This window comes from Musa acuminata, chromosome BXJ3-3 (genome assembly GCF_036884655.1).
Source record: "Musa acuminata AAA Group cultivar baxijiao chromosome BXJ3-3, Cavendish_Baxijiao_AAA, whole genome shotgun sequence".
NCBI classification, from domain to species: Eukaryota; Viridiplantae; Streptophyta; class Magnoliopsida; order Zingiberales; family Musaceae; genus Musa; species Musa acuminata.
The window spans coordinates 27,609,217-27,628,813 of record NC_088351.1 but is presented as its reverse complement, the minus strand read 5'-3'; the positions used below and the strand labels follow the sequence as shown (position 1 = coordinate 27,628,813).

General features: G+C 32.4%; 1 non-coding gene across 1 annotated transcript; it reads left to right on the top strand.

The window, feature by feature from the left end:
• Nucleotides 1–396: 396 nt before the first annotated feature.
• TRNAA-AGC (transfer RNA alanine (anticodon AGC)) lies at nucleotides 397–469 on the top strand. Its single transcript has one exon. It is a non-coding gene; the product is annotated as a tRNA-Ala (tRNA).
• Nucleotides 470–19,597: the final 19,128 nt, after the last annotated feature.

Below are 19,597 nucleotides of genomic sequence, written 5' to 3'. Positions count from 1 at the left end.
GGAGCGAGGGAGCAAAGCAGCGGAGCTCCTTAAGGACCGTATAATGAAGCAAGCCGTCTAAGGTGGCACTAGGGGATTAAGGGGTACAAAATGAAGGAGGGTGTATCCTGTCGGAGGGCGAGCAGACGGAGAGGGAAACCGAAGGGATGCGTTAAAGGGCGAATGGTTTTAGTCGCTACCGGAAGGCAAGTAATTACGACGATTAGAGTCACACGATACACGCGTAAGGCTTCGTGGTTGATGATGCTCAAACAACTTAGGAACTAAAATACATTTGATTTCGATAAATGAGTAATATATTTATTTCATAAATAATTTTTGATCATACAAATGGAGTCGATTTTAATGTTTAATAGCATTAACCATAAAAGGTATTTAACATAAATTAATAAATAAGGGGATGTAGCTCAGATGGTAGAGCGCTCGCTTAGCATGCGAGAGGTACGGGGATCGATACCCCGCATCTCCAATTTACTTATTGATTTATTAAACCAATTGAAATTATTAATTTTCTATTTATTTTCCTACAATTGATTTAATATTTTTTTAAAAAAAATGCATAAATTATATATTTATGTTTATATAAAATATAATAAAAAAAATTTATATTATAATAAAAACTAATGTTATGGATGATTATAAGAAAAGACTAGCTTTGAAATAACTCTTTCTCTTATAACTCATTGATTTATTAAACCATTTGAAATTATTAATTTTCTATTTATTTTCCTACAATTGATTTAATATTTTTTTTTTAAAATATGCATAAATTATATATTTATGTTTATATAAAATATAATAAATTTTTTTTATATTATAATAAAAACTAATGTTATGGATGATTATAAGAAAAGACTAGCTTTGGAATAACTCTTTCTCTTATAAATCTATGCACATTATTAATAAAGAATACATATATATCTCTTAGAGCTAACCAAAATAATTTATATTTTAAATAAAAAAATACCTTTCGTGTTTAATTTTTTTGTGATTAGATACAGTCTCCCCAACCCTCGAGACTTCAAAACATCTCTCAAGTGGAATTGGTAAGGTATTTTACTTTATAAATTTGAGTTTAGAAGGCAGTAGCCACAATATTAATGTTTAGGGATCTTCATGTATTGATTCTACTCAATTTTTGTAAATGGTCTATTTTCTTCAACAATGATTAGGTTTCAAACTTTTGATACATTGTTAATATCATTCATGACAAAACTTCGAGTAAAGTCACTTACCCTCGACCAATGGTGAAGCTAAAAGATGATATATGGTGTCTTAATGTTTCACCTCTGAGTTCAAAATTATATTTGAAAACTCTATTGAAGTAGACTTCCTACTTCTTCTTAGATGCATAGATTTCTCGACAAGCAATCCGATATTTGTTATATCTGCCACCGGCACTTCGATTCCCTTGAAGCACACCTTCTTTGAATGTTCCCATGCCTCCTCCTGTTGCCTTTTCTTTCGGGATAAGTTGAACAACTACTTCACTGGCTTAGTTGAATGGCCCCATGGTTCTTAGCTCTAGGAGAGGGAATCCCTTGATGGTTGTATTTCTTTAGCAACAGTGGCTTGACAGTAACAATTGATTATTTTGCTACTATGGGTTCAATCCTTCTCTATCTAATCTACAGCCTTGGCCATGCTAAACGATCATAATCATTTTTCCCTTTCATCCACAACCCTAGCCAATCAATATTTTGATTTTATAATATATGTTTTACTTTGATTGCTCGTTTACTTTTGAATCTATTTTTTTTTGTGTAACACCCTACTCTTAATTTCATTCATACCTTATATGCATAATTAAAATAGGATATTATATTTTAATTTTCAGTACTACCATTAATAAAAGTACAATGGAAAGTAGATGACCTCAAAATTAAAATATATTAATTTATTAAATAAATTGATAAATATTCTCCTATGTATAGTATTTTTGAAACCAAAGAAAAACACATGTACATAATATGTTCAAAAGTTAATATACATAAAATGCCCATAAGTTATTGTTATGTTGATATGGGCTTATACATGCTCACTTCACTAACCAATCACTTAGGTGGGGTACTAATTTTTTACCTATAAAATAAGAGATATATAGTGAGTAATTATTCAGTAAATATAAGTCTTTATTATTTTATTCATGAGATATCTATCAAATTGAGAGCATAGGGTTATAAGATGTCTTAATTATCAATCATACATATTTAATTATTGATTTATAATAATTTATATAATTTATAAAAAAATGATAAAATCCCTTATAAAATAGACTAGACTAAACTTAAAATGTTATCTAAATTTTTTCACTAATTTTTTAATAATTAAATTTATAACTAAATGAACTAGTTAGTATCAATCAAATAATCACACAATTCTATGAAAAAAATTTTACTTTATTATTTTAATTGATCAAATGTTCTTAATCAACATAAAATTTTATAGAAAATATATAAAACTAAATACACACTAAATTTTAGCTTAAGACAAAATTATTTGAAGACTAAATCACCATCGTAGTTTAACAATTAACACCTCTTTTGATATATTGATATTAAGTTGAGACTATATGAACTTATCAACCTTAGATCTCGGCGCATAGAGGTGGTATTCAGTCAATTCCAAATCTTGTAGAACTTTAAGAGTACCTTTTACAACATATCAAAAGAACAAAACTTAATCATATCCCTAAGATAATCAATATAGCTCGAATAAAATCCCTTCTCCAAAAATAAAGAATTTTAAGTATCTCAAATTGGGACAATCACAACTTAATCTAGAGGTATTATAACCATAAGAGAATCATCCAAAATATATCCAAAAATAAAAAATAAATTTGAAATCTAAGTAACTCAAAAGTAGCTAAAACAAATTAATATATAATTTGTAAAACTAAAACCCTAAGTATAGTAAGGAAAGAATTAAGTTTTTCTTATTTCAATCTTTCTTAGACCTGAGGTTTCCTAGCCTCCATAAGAAAAGTTAAGAAAATAACTAAAGAAAAAGAGAAAGGGTTGTGAGTTATTAGGTTGATAAATAGGATGAAACCAAAATAAGATAGAGATTCTTAAGAGATTATCTTGAGGTCTAGGGTTCAACCTCATTACATCTTGTTTAAAGTTTTTCTTTTCTTCTTTTACTAATATATTTCTAATGTTACAATAAATTTAATTAAGTTTGATTTGGTTTAACAAATATATTATTTTTAGTCTAAACTCATCTCTCATCTCAACATTTAGTATAATACTATTCTTTGATTTGTATCTCCATTTAATTTTTCATTTTCTAATCTATGCCTGAGTAGCTTATGATCATTCATATACATAATATCTAAAGCTCAAACTTTCTTATGTTAATTATGGTCAAATTTATTCAAAGTCTTAAGATTCATTTAAGGTTAATTAAAATTCATCCACCACTTCTATTCACTATATGGATGCTTATTATCATAACTCAATCTTATAGTAAAATCTACTATTGGCTTGTTGTGCTATGCTTAATGTAAATATTAATGTTTATACATACAAAAGTAACATTTCATAGAACTAAGAATAATATTTTTAGAAAACATATACTTTAATCTTAATAGTAAAAAATATGACCATATGATTTATTATATTTATAAAGCATAGATATCACAAATTATATAACTCAGTGAGAATAATATATATATATATATATATATATATATATATATATATATATATATATATATATATATATATTATTTGTACTTTACTTGATAAGGTAGTTAATATTATTTGTACTTTTATTGATAAGGTAGTTAGAGTTTAAAGTGTACGAGACTCACTCGGGTACTTTTATTTGATTTCTCACACGGAGACAAGATAAGTAATATAGTTATTGCAAGCTGCATGCCATGCAAAACTCACTCCCTTAGTCACTCTGAAGCTGTAGCCATGCCAAGCACTCGGGCCTCGACAATATATAGGTTCACTCCGACTCACAGCAGCCTATTAACTACCTCACTAACACTATATAATCCTTACATGGTATTAACATCATCATCACAAATCGCTCTTGTATTGATTAGCCCCATGGTTCTTAGCTTAAAGACAGGCAATCCCTTGATGGCTATATTTCTTTTGCAACAGTGACTTGACAGAAACAAGTGCTTGTTTTGCAACTGTCGGGTTTAATTATTCTCCATCTAGTGTAGAGACATGGTTATGTTGAACGATCAAAATCAACTTTCCCTTGTATCCACAACCTTAGTCAATTAAGAATTTGATTTCACGATATATGTTTTACTTTGATTGCTCGTTTACTCCTGATTCTATTTTTGCTTGCAGGTCTTGGCTTGGCTTCTCACTCTGAGACAAGATAGGTAACGTAGTTATCACAAGCTGCACGCCATGCAAAACTCAATCCCCTATTCACTCATGCCAAGCAATTGGGCCTCGTTCAATCCGACTCACGGTAACCCATTAACTGCTTCACTAACACTACATGTAAGTCCCTAAATGGCATTAACACCATAATCACAAATTGCCCTTGGGTTGTTTCTTACCCAAAGTGCCATGAACAGTCACATCATAATCACAAACCATCTTTTTGTTACTTCACCAATATAATTTTTTTTTTATGGAGTTACACTCTAAGAAACTTCTTTTTTTTTAAAAAAAAATTTTCTGAACAAGATTTTAACCTAAATGAAGTTAGAGAAAAAAAAAAAATTTAATCTTATAAGATTCCTAATAAATTCTTTAATTTCTTTTGAAAACAGTTGATTATTCATATTCTTCTCACGTTTCGTGAATAGTCGAGTGTGGCACCTCACTTAAATTCCACCTATACTCTATATGTATGACTAAAGTAGGATGTCATATTTTTATTTTTATTATTGTTATCGATAGAAATATAATAAAAAAATAATCTTAAAATTAAAATATACTAGCTTACTACACAAAATGATATGGTTTTTCCTATACATAATATTTTTGACACTTGTACATAATTATAATATCTAACTAAAGAAAAATATAAATATAATATGTTCAAAATTTATATACACAAAATACCCATAGATTATCATCTATATCTATGTTGGCATGAGCTTACATGTGCTCACTTTTTTTGCATAACTACTTAGACGAGAACTAATATCCTTACTAATAAAATAGGGCTTATAATGAATAATCATTCAATAAGTATAAGTTTTTATAACTATTAGGGAAATTTATTATTGATGTATACATAAGCACAACGTGGCCCTGATCCTAGTGCGAGAGGTTATCCGAGGTGATGCAGGGTCTTTCTAGCCTTGTTCTTATATAAAGATTGAGATCGAGGGGGTCCTCCCAAATCGGTCCCTTCGACATTTAAGTTGGTGATCTTATATTTCTTTTTTTTAAGCTTTGGATATGTTTTTATACTAACCTCTAAAGGAAGATAAGTACCCCACATAAATCTCGTACAGGGTGCAGTTTATAACCAACTCGAACTATTCCTTAATCTTTTTGGCAACCGATGATATCCAGTCCAAGTTGACCCCTGATCTTCTTGGGATATCCCTATGGATATTTCATGGGGGAGGTTGATCCATAACTGATCTGAATTATCCTTTAATCTTATTAAAATATTCCTATGGATATTCTATATGAGAGCTAATTTGTTGATCTATAACTGATCTAAACTACATTAATCTTCTCAATAGCTCAGTAGCTCGATAGTTCGGCAGGTCAAAATTTCGATAGCTCAGAGTTTTGACGGCTCGTAGATTATCTCAAGCTGCCTTTTAGACCTCGATCGTTATAGATAAGAGAAAATTGGTCTTGATATGGTGCTAGTGTAGTGAGGCATAGTGAATAGTGGTTGGTTAGTCTTATATTCCCTATCAATCATTTTATTTATGTGAGCATGCATCATGTCATGTATATAATATTTTAAAATATTAGCATAAGATATTTAATGATAAATTCCTTATCCTTTGACTTTCTTGGTAAGCATAATCATATAACATAATATATGCAAAATAAATAGGTAAAATTATATGTTAAAATGCTTCGAAATACTTATATGCATTTGTAGGAAGTATAACAAATTCATAGACTTCTAGGCCCTATATTATAATATATATGTGCTCTCTCACATCATACATTCATCATAATATATACATACACTTACATACTGCACGTTATAATATATATATATACTCCTGCACCATATGTTATAATACATATGTGTACTCCCACACCGCATGATACAGAAAATATGTGCACTCCCACACTACACATCATTATATATAAATGGATATAAGATATTTTTATTATAATTCATATATTTTTATGCTTACAATATAGATATATTCATATTTAGTTTATGCCTAGTTAATGACATTCATATCATTCGAAATATGTTTTTCAAAATATATTATATATATAATAATTTTTACGATCACTATTTTGTAGTGAATTAAATTTATACTTACCTGATTGAACTCAAAAATAAAAATGCCAATGAAAAACTATATTCTTTAATGATTCAGCGTGCTAGAGAGCGATAGACATAAAAATGGAAGCATAGGATCATGAGATGCTTTAATTGAGAACACTATTTTTTGAATTATTGATTTATAATAATTTATATCAATAATTTATAGTAAAAGTTTGATAAAATATTTTATAAAATAAACTATATTCAATCTAAAAATTCATTTAAATTCCACAACTAGTTTTTCAACAATTCACTTTATAAACAAATAAATTAGTTAGTATAAATCAAACCACCATACAATTCTATAAAGAAATTTTACTTCACTATTTTAGTTGGCTAAATGATATTTAATTATCATGAAATTTTGTGAAAAATTAGGAGACATAAAATTAAATACACACCAAATTTAAATTTGAAATAGAATCATTTGAATGCTAAACTATTATTTTAATTCAACTACCAATATCTATTCTATTCTATTAAAATGGGGTTGAGACTATTTAAGCCTATAAACCTCATATCTTAGTATAAAATGGTGGTATTCACTAAATTGTAAATTTTAAAAAATCATAAAGAAATCTTTTAAAATATATCAAAAGAACAAAGTCTAATTATATCCCTAAACATGTTAATTCAACCTAAATAGAATCCTTTGTTAGAAAATAAAGAAATTTGAGTACCTCAAATTGGGACTATAATAACTCTACGTATCAATCTCAAATTAAAGTTATACCAGAGGTTTTAAAATTATAAGAGATTCATATAAAATATATCTAAAAATTAAAAACAAATTCAAAGTCTAAGCTACTAAAAAATAGTTAAAAATATAACATATATTTTATAAAACTGAAACCCTAGGTATAACAAGGAAAGAATTGAGTTTTTCTTATCTCATTCTTCTTTAGAGTTGGCCTTTCTTAGTCTCCATGAGAAAAACTAAGAGATTGACTAAAGAACGAGAGCAAAAGTCACGAGTTATTAGGTTGGTAAATAACACGAAGCCAAATTAAAATAGATGTGTTTAAGATGTTACCTTGAGGTCTAAGATTTAATTCCATTAGGCCTCATTCCAATTTTTTTTTTATTTTACTAATATAATTCTAATATTACAATAACTTTTATTGAGTTTAATTTGGTTTAACAAAGATAACATTTTTTGTTTAAGTTTATCATTCAATATTACTTATATATCTCAACATTTAATATAACACTCCTCTTTGATTTGTATCTCCATTTAATTTTTCATTACTCCATCTATGCCTAAGTAGTATATGATATCCTATGCATAAGCTAACTAGGTATTAATTGTATGATAAATTTATTCTTCCTATCTAGTGGCAATCTAAGAAGGTCCTTTAAAAACACTTAGAAGGAATTTTCTCACAATCGGTTCATCCTCTGACTTGACCTTTGGTTCCACCCTAGTGTTAATTACATTTGCTAGATATCCCATACATCCATAATTTAAAATTCTTTTTTACTTTCATTGTCGAGATAATATGGATTGAGTAGAAAGTCAGCATCCACCCTGGTTGCTAATGTATTAAGTGAAAAGTTAGTCAATTTAACTACTTTATCAATAGTTCAAATATCTCTCCATATACAAATGCAAAAATTTGAATATGAGATAATCATAAAAATTTTAATTGAGAAATTGATAGCACTATCACTATAGCTAATCTTTTTTGGGAAAAATTAATAAGTTACAAATTAAGAACCATTATTTGAATTGATTGAAGTTTGGAATTAAGTTAGGTAAAAGAAAAGATTTTTTTATTTTGATGAAGGGGTAATCAGATTTCAAGATAGATTATATATATTAGAGGAGCATGACATAAAGTAAAAAATTTTAATAGATGCATACTCATCTTTATAATCAATGCATTCTAGAATAACTAAAATATACAAGGATCTAAAAGAGTACTACTGGTGGCTAGAAATAAAGAGAGATATCATACAATTTATTAAAAAATATCTCACATATCAACAAATCAAAATAAAACATTAAACAACAACAGGTATCTTAAATCCATTGCAAATATCCTAATGAAAATTTTATTATCATTTTGCCTAAGACTAATAAAGGATATGATGAAATTTAGTTTATTGTGGATAGATTGACCTAAATAATCCACTTTCTACTTATTCATACTAACTATTTAATGGATCAATATACTCAATTATATATTAAGGAGATAATTAGACTTTATGGTATGTCGATGTCTATTTAGTCAGCAAATTCATATAAGGATTTTGAAGAAGTCTTCATAAGACATGGCTTTTAGAACTACTTTTTATCCTTAAATAGATGGCCAATTAGAAAAAATATTCAAATATTAGAGGATATGCTAAGAGCTTATTTCATTGACTTAATGAGATCATGAAACAAATATTTACCTTACATAAAGTTTGCCTATAATAATAATTATTAGACAACCATCGGGATGATACTATTTGAAGCACTAAATAATAGAAAGTATTGATCACCTATTTATTGAGATAAGATGAGTGAAAATAAATATTTGAGGCAAGATTTGGTAAGAGAAACGTAAGCAATTATTAAGATTGGCCAAAGAATAAAGGCAGCATAAAGTAGACAGAAAAATTATGTTAATAATAGGAGAAGACATTTGAAATTTAAAATAGATGATAAAATATTCTTAAATGTAGCATGGAGTGATGAGGTATGGGATGAAAAATAAGCTAAGTTCTCGATATATAGAACTAAATAAAATTCTTGATAAAATTGATGATGTGGCCTACAAACTTGCCTTACCCCTTGCATTAGCAAAGCTATATAATGTATTTTATGCATCAATTATCAATGTTAAGGAAGCATATTTCATATCCTTCTTATGTCCTCCAAGAACAACTAATATAATTGGATAAAAATTTAACATACGAGGAACGAGTTGTATAGATTCTTAATAGAAAAGAGAAAGAGCTTCGTAATAAGAAGATTGCTTTAGTCAAAATGTTATGGAGGAATTATGCAATGAAGCAAACAACTTGAGAAATAGAAGAAGAGATGCGAGAGAAATATTCAAAGTTATTTAGGTAAGAAATTTTGAGGATGAAGTTTTTATTAGGAGGAGAAGATTATAGTGCCTGAGACATGATTTGTGATGTCTATAATTAGCTTTGAACTATAATTAGCATACTAATGGAAGTATAAATAATATCTATATGTTATCCTCACTTAGTCATATGATTTATAATATCTATACTTCATAAATATGATAAATGATATGCTCATATTGTTTTAAGATTAAAGCATATGCTTTTAAAAAATATCATTCTAAGTGTTCTATGAAATATTAGTTAACATGCATAAGCATTAATGTTTTTGTTAATCATAGCGTAACAAGCTAAAGTATATTAACGGACTTGAATACAAGGTTAAATTATGATAATAACCATACATATAATAACTAGAAGTATTAGTTGAATTTTAATCGGTCTTAAATGAATCTTAAGGTTTGAATGAGTTTGATCAGGATTAACGTAAGGAAGTTTGAGTTTTAAACATTGGTATGCGGAGGATCATAAACAACATAAGCATAAATGGAGTAATAAAAAATTAAATAAAGTTACAAATTAAAGAGGGGAATTATATTAAATGTTGATATACAGATGTAAGATTGAAGGATGAGTTTAGATAAAAAAAATATGATTTTTTGTCAAACCAAATTAAACTCAATGGAAGTTACTATAATATTAAAATTATATTAGTAAAAAATAGAAAGAGAAAAAAAAAGAAAAACTTAAAATAAGGTGTAACCAGATTGAACTATTGGCCTCAAAGTAAGCATTTCTATCTTAATTTGGCCTTATCCTCTTAACGAACTTAATAACCCATGACTTTTCTCTCCTTCTTATACTCTTAGCTTTTCAGATGGAGGCTAGGGAACCCCAGCTTTAAGGAAGATTGAGGTAAAAAAAAGTCAATTCTTCCCTTGCTATTAGTTTTATGGATTATAGGCTAAATTTTTTAGCTACTTTTGAATAACCTAGACTTTGAATTTACCTTTGATTTTTAAATATATTTTGTATGAATTCTTATAATTCTAAGTCCTCTAGCATAATTTTAATATGAGATTAGTACATAAAATTATTATTGTCCCAATATGAGATACTCAAAATTTTTTATTTTTTTGAAAAGAGGTTTTATTCAAGTTGAATTGATCGCCTTAGGGATATGATTAAGCTTTGTCCTTTTGATATATTTTAAAAGGTTCCTTTAGAGTTTTGTGAGATTTGAAATTGAGTGATGACTCTCTCGGTAGACTAAAATATGAGGTTTATAAGTTCATATATACCCAACCATTTTTAGTAGAATAGAATATGTATTGGTAATTAAATTATAAGGATAGTTTAGCTTCCAAATGATTTTATTTTAAGCTAAAATTTGATATATATATTTAGTATTATATGTTTTCTATCTTTTTATAAAATTTTATGATGACATGTGATGAGGAAGTACACATATATGGTGTAATATAAGATGTAGAACTCTGAATTTGCTATGCTTCTTACAAATATATATAAATATTTCAAATTATTTCGGTATAAAATTTTATCTCTTTATTTTACGTATACTATGTCGTGGGTTATGCTCGCTAAAGAAATCATATGTTGAGGGATTTACTATTAAATATCTTATGCTAATAATTTTGAAATGTTGTATACATGACGACATGATGCATGCTAACCTAAATGAAACTATAAAGGCTTGTATGTACTAAATGATTACTCACTATAAACTCTATTTTGCTGGTAAGAATATTAGTACCTTAGCTAAGTGTTTGGGTAGGGAAGTGAGCATATGCAAGCACGTGTTAGTGTAGATATATGGATAATGACTTGTGAGCATTTAGTGTGCATAAATTTTGGACACATTATGTTAATATTCTTCTTTGGTTAGATATTATAATTATATATAGGTGTCAAAAGTTAGTTATTATAATCATATATAGGTGTCAAAAATATTATCTATAGAGAAACATTATTATTTTGTTTAGTAAGCTAGCATATTTTAATCTTAAGATTATCTAATTTTCACTATACTCCTCCTATCAATAGCAATAATAAAAATAAAAATATAGTATTATACTTTCATCATACGATATGAATGAGATTAGGAGTACAATATTACACTCGACTATTCATAGAATAAAAGAAGCAAATGAATAATCATTCGCCTTTAAAAAAATTAAAGAATTTATTAGGGATCTTATAAGATCAATTCATCTTTTTTTCTTTAACAGATGGTCAGAACTTCATCTGGTTCGAATCCTACTGAGAGATTATTAGAGATTAGAAATTCTTGAAGAAAAAAAAAAAGAAGTTCCTTAAAGTGTAATTAAAAAAATTGTATTGGTGAAGTAACAAAATGATGATTTGTGGTCAAAGAAGCAACACAAGGCTGTGGACTTCCTAGTGAAGCAAAACATATATTATACAATCAAAATCTTGACTGGCTAAGGTTGTGGATGTAAGGGAAGGTTGATTTTTAGGGTTCAGTATAGCCAAAGTTGTGGGCTAGACGGAGAACGATTGAACTCTATAGTTGTGAAACAAGCAATTATTTCTATCAAGTCACTGTTGCTAAAGAAAGATAGTCATCAGGGGATTAATTGCCTCTCCCGAAGCCCAAAACCATCGGGCCAATCAATCAAGCCGGTGAAGTAGTAATTCAACTTATCTCGAAAGAAAGGCCAATAGGAGGAAGCATATGGGAACATTCGAAGAAGATGTGCTTTGTGGAGTCAGAGGGATGGTGGTAGATATAACAAGGATTAGATTGTTTATCGAGAAAAATATGCATCTGAGTAGAAGTAGAAAGTTTACCACAAGAGAGTCTTTAAATATAATTTTTTTTACTCGGGCTGAAACATCAAACCTCATGTCATCTTTTAGTCCGTCCAAGCCTCACCATTGGTAAGAAGGTGTAAGCACAGTTAAAAATGACTTCACCAAGGGATGAAGGGACCAAATCCACCTATCATCATTGGGATGCTATGAAATATAAATGTTGAGAATTTTCGAGGTGAGACATGGGTAAAAGAGAGTGTTGAAGAGGTCCAAATTCTAAGTTTTGTCATGAAAGATGTTGATATTGTGGCCAAAGCTTACTAATTTTCTGAAACCAAACATAAGAAGATCAAGAAAGCAAAATACCTCATCAATTTCATTTGGGAGGTCGGTTCAAGTCTCAAGGGTTGGAGAGACCGTATCTAACTAGAAAAAATTGAATCCAAAGAATTTTTTTTAAATTTAAAATAGGAATGTTCTTTTTTTTTTTTTTAGCTCTAAGTGGTATTATCCTTTATTAATAATGTGCATAGATGTATAAGAGAAAGAGAATGTTTTCTAATTAAAAATATAATATTTGTATAAAAATATTAGGATGTCATAAATTATACCTTGTTATAAGAAAACATTCTCTTAACTTTATATAAAAATATAATATTATAAATTATACCTATTTTCTTATAATATAGAATGATTATAAGAAAACATTCTCTTAACATTATATAAAAATAATGTTATAAATTATACCTGTTTTCTTATAATCAATCATAACATTAGTTTTTATTATAATATAATATTTTTTTATTATATTTTAGATAACATAAATGTATAATTTATGTGCATTTTTTAAAATAGTAATGGGGAGACTATTTGATGTTATAAAAAAAGAGACTTCTTTCTATCACTTCTCCATAAAGAAAACAAAACAAGAATCCTTTAACTTGATCGAATGTATTCTCCTTATGCTTTTCACTTGTCGGACATAAACAAAAATTAGAGATGCGGGGCATCAATCCCCATACCTCTTGCATGTTAAGCGAGCGCTCTATCATATGAGCTATATCCCCCTTTTATTATTGATTCATGTTAAATAAATCTCATGGGTTATACTATTAAACATTAAAACCATTCCATCAACCATGTTAAAAAAAGATTGGTTTATTGAACCATGTTAAATACCTTCGGCCCGATGCCCGAACTCATGACACGAAGCCTTTTACCAATACGTCGATCATTCTTTTGGTTTGACATCTAATCTTCTAACATGTTCAATTCTAGCCCAACTTCTTATTCTTCCTATTTTAATCAATTTTGCCTCTCCTGATCGAAGCTAGTTCTGCATCACTCAAAACACAGATTAGATCATAACATTATCAATTGGTTTCATAATTAAAATCCGAGATTCAACATGTTCTAGCAGAAGGACTTTGGCCTTGAGTCTGTGCATCAGGCCGAAGGATCAAACATTGCGCCAAGGAGATCATATATTGTGAAGGTCAATATACTAATTGGGCAATTCGTCAAAGGAGAGGATGATGCACCGAAGGGTTGGACAAAGTGCCAGATGAACTAATGATATGTCGAACAACAAAGAATTTAAGCTTTGTAATAATTTATCTAGATCGAAATAGTTTAGAGGGCTAATTGAGTTGGTATTGGGTGTAACCATGACAACTCAATTAGGGGAGTTGGGACTGTTTTGGGCCTAGTGGAAAGCCTATTCAGTAATCCAAGGATAAGTGAAACTGCCAATGACATGGAAAAGTCAAGAGCACACTTTTCCAAGCTATTAGGCGGTGGTATCGCCAGGTCAAGCAGTGGTATCACCTATACACAATCTCTCATACTATGTCAAGCGGTGGTACCACCTAGTGTCAGGCAGTGGTACCGTCAAACTAGGTAATGGTACCGCCAAACTGGGTAGTGGTACCGCTAGGACCCGAGAAACCCGGGATGAGACCTTTTTTGGCTTCATTTTTGAAGTCATTTGAGGTCTATAAATACCCTAGTTATTTTTGCTTAGAAGAACATGAAATTGAGTAGAAAAAGAGGGAAATGTACTTGAGAAAAAGGTGTTGTAATCTCTTTAAAGTTAGTGAGTCTCTTCCTCGTATAGTTAAAAGGTTTATAAGGGAGGAGTGAGGTCTAAAAGAGAGAGACTTGTAAATGTTGTCTCCTAAACCAGTGAAAATGATAAAGAGTTGTAAAGGTAGTTAATCATTGCCCATTGGAAAGCAGATCAGTAGTGAAAGCTGGTGGCCTTGAGTGAAGAGGAATCGAGAGTAGATGTAGGTCACAGCGATCGAACCACTATAAAATCAGTTTGCATTTCCTTTATGCTTTTTATTTATATTGCTAATTGATTTACTTGTTTACTTACTCACTATGCTTATGAACGTTTTTAAGTTAAACATCTTTCCAATATGGCTTTATCGAATGAAAGTTTTTCAAATCGATAATTTTATTGAAAGCATTAATTCACCCTCCACCCCCTTCTTAGTGCTGACTTGATCCTAATAAGTACATCCATAGTCGTTGAGTCGAGCGAATTATTATGGAGATAATAATTCACTAAGTTAGAATGAGTTCTAATAGGCATGACTCACAGCCAACTTGGTATTGGGCCTAGAGGATCACACATATATAGTAGGTGTTGTGACGAGTAGAGGTATGAATATGAGATATTCGTGAGCCCCTATCTTATTGGATATCTAATAAACCCCTGTACTATTGAATCCTTTGGGTGAGAGCTAATAAGAGCAAATAGTGATTATTGGATAGAAATCCATTAATCTAAAAGACTTGGTAGTTAGATAGAGATCCATTAATCCAAGAGGCTTGGGTAGTTAGATAGAGAGATCTAGTACCCAATAGGATAAGATCTATTATAGTTAAAGTTGATAGGGACCTCTATAAGTAGAAAGGAACCAAAGGGGTATAGGCTAAACCCTTTTTGGCTACTACCGCCTATTTTCCTCCCTCCCTCTTCTCCTCAGCTAATAGCCCTATTTGGAGTATGTGGACAACAAGAAGGGCTGGCCTCTTCTTGATCTTGGTGTAGTCTCGTGATGAGCAAAGGAGAGGAAAGATCACACTACAAAAGAGGAGCATCGTCATGTTATCTACTATGTGGATTATCGTTAGAAAGGAGGACATCTGACCTCCTTTATCAAGAGATTTGGATTTGTGGTTTCGAGAATATACAATCTCCCCTAAGTAAATCATCTCACACATGTTATGCAGTTTTTGGTTTTATAGTTTTTCGTGCACCAATCTTCGTATGATGATCTAATATTAAATTTTTTGGAACCTATTTTATTTTCTATTCTTCCACTATACATATGATGCTCCCCCCCCCCCCCAATGTCCTGCATCCTCTCGTATTAGGACCGAACTGAAGGCATGGTTGGATGCTGTAAGATATAGGTTGAGTAGCTCACTTGGATTGGCAGAAGTGAGTTGGGGTAGCTGAGCGTAGTGTGTTTTCAACTTCTCGAAGGCCTCCTTACATTCTTAAGTCTATTCGAAGTTCTTTGAGTGCTTTAGGACATGAAAAAGGGAAGACATATGCCTCCTACTCTGGATAGGAATCTGCTGAGTACTACTAACCTTCCTACGAGGCATTGAACTTCTTTAATTGAATGGGGTGATTTCATATTGACTATTATTTGTATCTTCTTAGGATTTGCATCCACCACTCTCTGGTGAATGATGTAACTAAGGAATTTAATAGAGCCAACTTCGAATACACACTTGGAAGGGTTGAGTCGCATATTAAACCATTTAAGCATTTGGAATGTCTCCGCTAGGTCTATCAGGTGTGTGCTTGTTGTTTTACTTTTCACAATCATATCGTTAACATATACTTTCATATTTCTTTTGATCTGCATCTTGAATATTTTGTTGACCATTCTTTGGTATGTGGCCCATATGTTCTTAAGACCGAAAGGCATGACTTTGTAGTAGTATACACCTCGGTCGGCGGAGGTATGTTTTCAATCTTGGGGAGCCATCTAGATTTGATTGTATCATGAGAAGACATATATGAATGCAAGGAATTTGTTTCATGAAGTGGCATCTCCCAGTTGATCTATCCATGGAAGGGGGTAGCAATCTTTCAGACATGTCTGATTGAGATCAGTGTAATCAACACATACTCTAGTTTCCATTAGATTTTTTGACCAATACTACGTTGGACAACCATATAGGGTATTTTACCTCTGTTATGAATCTTACTTCTAATAACTAGTCTATCTCATCGCTTATGGCTTATTTATGATCGAGACCAAACTTTCATGGCCTCTTCTTCATAGGTCGCACTTCGAGAAGAATGTTGAGCTATTATTGCGTGACCTTTCGGTCAGTTCCTGACATGTCCTTTGGGGACCAAGCAAATACATCGATATTTTTTTGTAAGAAAATTAATAAGTTGAACCTAGTCCTTTTCTAGAAGAGTAGACCAAATTTTTATGACTTTATCCGGTCAGCTTTTGTCAAGAGGGACCTCTAGCACTTGCTCGATTGGTTCAGGGTGAGGTGGTGCCTTTGTCGTATCTCGAGGGTCCATTATAGGGAGCTCGAACTTCAATTTCTTTGGTAGAGAGGCTATTGTTAGGTAACATTGCCTCAACTCTTTTGGATCACTTCTGACCTCCCCAATCCCAGATCGGGTCGGAAACTTCAATGCCCAATGATAGATGGATATAACTGCCCTAAGCTTGTTGAGAGTCAAGCGACCAAGGATTACATTATATGTCAAAGGGAGACTGACCACCATAAATGTGATAATCATAGTCTTGGACCTTGTTTCCTTGTTGATGGTGACGAGCAGAGTTGTGGTCCCAAGGGGAGAGATGAAATCCCTAGTGAACCGAGTAAGAGTCGAGGTCACTAGGGTGAGGTCCTTCTCTGCCAGACCAAGCTTCTAGAAAGCATCAAAGTATAAGATATCAGTGAGACTTCTTATATCTACCATAAGTCTTTTTACTCAGGTGTTAACGATTATGATTGAGATCACCAGGGCATCGTCGTGATCAGGATACTCGGTTTATTCTATTTTGAAAGTGATTTCTGAGCCATCCCTTTACCGTGGACATTTTCTACTATGACCCATGCGTAGGCTTTCCTTCCGGATGTGCTATCTCCACTAGATACTAGTCCACCAATAATCACATCAATTTGTTTCTCGATGGGGCCATGAGGGCGAGGAGAGGCTCTCGAGTCCTTTGAAGGTACCACCCAAGGTGTCCTTTATGAATAAGATCCTTGATTTGGTATTTCAGATCTCGACATTCTTCGATATCATGGTCGTAATCTTGGTGGTATCTATAATATCTTATTTTATCTTTGAACTCTAACGGGGTCTTTGATGGTCTGGGCTCCCTTAAGAGCCCCTTTTCCTTGATTTGGAGAAAGATTTGTCCTGGATGAATTGAGAGGAGCTGGTGGTGGCCTTGGGAGCGGAGGCTCTAGCCAATTGAATTTCTTCCTGGGAAGTCATAGGGATGAACCTCGAGGCTGTTCTATGCGAGGCCTTTTGTTCATCTCCTCGCACCTTGTTGTTACTAATATTTCGACGACAATGAACTGATAAGCCCTATGGAATATCTCAAAGACTATCGCCGAGGGCCCTTCGACTAATGACCAAAAGAACCTCATGGGCCACAACCTTGTTATGAATGCTTGTGTAATCAGTGAGGGCTGAGCATCAATTACCCCTTGAATTTCTGTGGCAAAGCGAGTGACAAAGAGGGAGAGAGACTCATCCTCCTTCTGTCTTAGCTCCAGGAGTGTTACTGCAGATGGCTTAGGTCATATGTTGACTAAGAAGTGTAACTCAAATTCCTTAGCTAGTTGGTCAAAAGATGTGATTGAAAATGGTTGTAATCGACTATACCACACCCGAGCTGGTCCTTGTAGGGTGGTGGGAAATGCTCCATACATCAGAGCGTCGAATATACTATACAAAGCCATTTGGGCTCGGAAGGCAGCGACATGTTCTATTGGATCAACACCACTGTCATAGGCCTCCAACATTAGGAGGTAGAAGTTAAGAAAGATGGGTTTGTCTTGAATTTGTTAGGTGAAGGGGGATCCTCTTGTCGCATTGTCCTCCTGATCCTTCTTGGTTTTGTACACATTTTTTTGGACCTCATCCAAGCATAAGTTCATCCTTTGTAGTTGAGCCCATAATGAATCCTCTGCTAAGCTAGACAACAATATATTTGCTTCGGGAAAGGTATGAATGGTATGTCGAGTGTCATACCCTGATGTTGGCCCTAGGTTTCTTGGTCGTTCCTCAATCAGATGGTCAACATTAGGAGCCATAGGCGATGGGCCAACTAGAGAGATGTCGCACCTCGAGTGAGTAAAGGTTGGCTGGGATATAGGTGATGACGACGGGAGAAGAGCCACTTCTTGAATGAGCTATGGTATATAGGGTACGATGGTATACATAATTCCTGCCAATGCCTACACATAACGGGTGAGGCTAAGGAATGCCTCAGTGGGGACCACCATCTGTCCCATGCTGATCTCGAGAGGTGGGGGCCCAAGGTCATTGAATGAATGCTAATAGCGGGTAGAGGTTTGGGTGGAGGTATTTCCCTCTATCTACGGAGGAGCAAATGATTGACCTCCGAGGTGGAAGATAGAATGGGTAGCGGGCACTTCCTCGGAAGGGTGCTTGCTAAGGTTATTTGTTGGCGAACACTCTTGCGATATCAGAGCCCTCCTTCTAGTGCCAGAATGATATGATTCTTTATGTCGTGGCACGAGAAGGGACACGACTTGGTTTTGTTCCAATTGTATAAGTTCGTCCACGTGGTTACTCGAAAGGAAGGCTTCACGGAGAAGGGACAAAGAGCCATGGTCGTCGTCTCCTAGGGTGTTCTCTGGCGAATCCGCAAGGGGCTTCTGGTCCTGAGACCTTGCATAATAGGTCAACGTCAAAGTGGAGAATTTCTACTTAACCCCTCCGAAGATTAAGTTGTTAGGATCGAGAGCACTAAGAGGGGGGGGGTGAATTAGTGCAGCGGAAATCTTACAGTAGTTTAAAAGCTAAAGCTGCGTTCGTCCGATAAAAAATGATTTCGATATAAAAGCAGAATCACAGTGCAGTTTGCGTCTAAGCGCAGTTTTGCGTCTAAGCGCAGTTTGCGTCTAAACACAGTTTGCGTCTAAGCGCAGTTTGCGTCTAAGCACAGTTTGCGTCTAAGCGCAGTTTGCGTCTAAGCGCAGTTTGCGTCTAAACTCAGTTTTATGTCCAAACACAGTTTTACGTCAAAACGCAGTTTTACATCTAAACGCAGTTTTACGTCTAAAC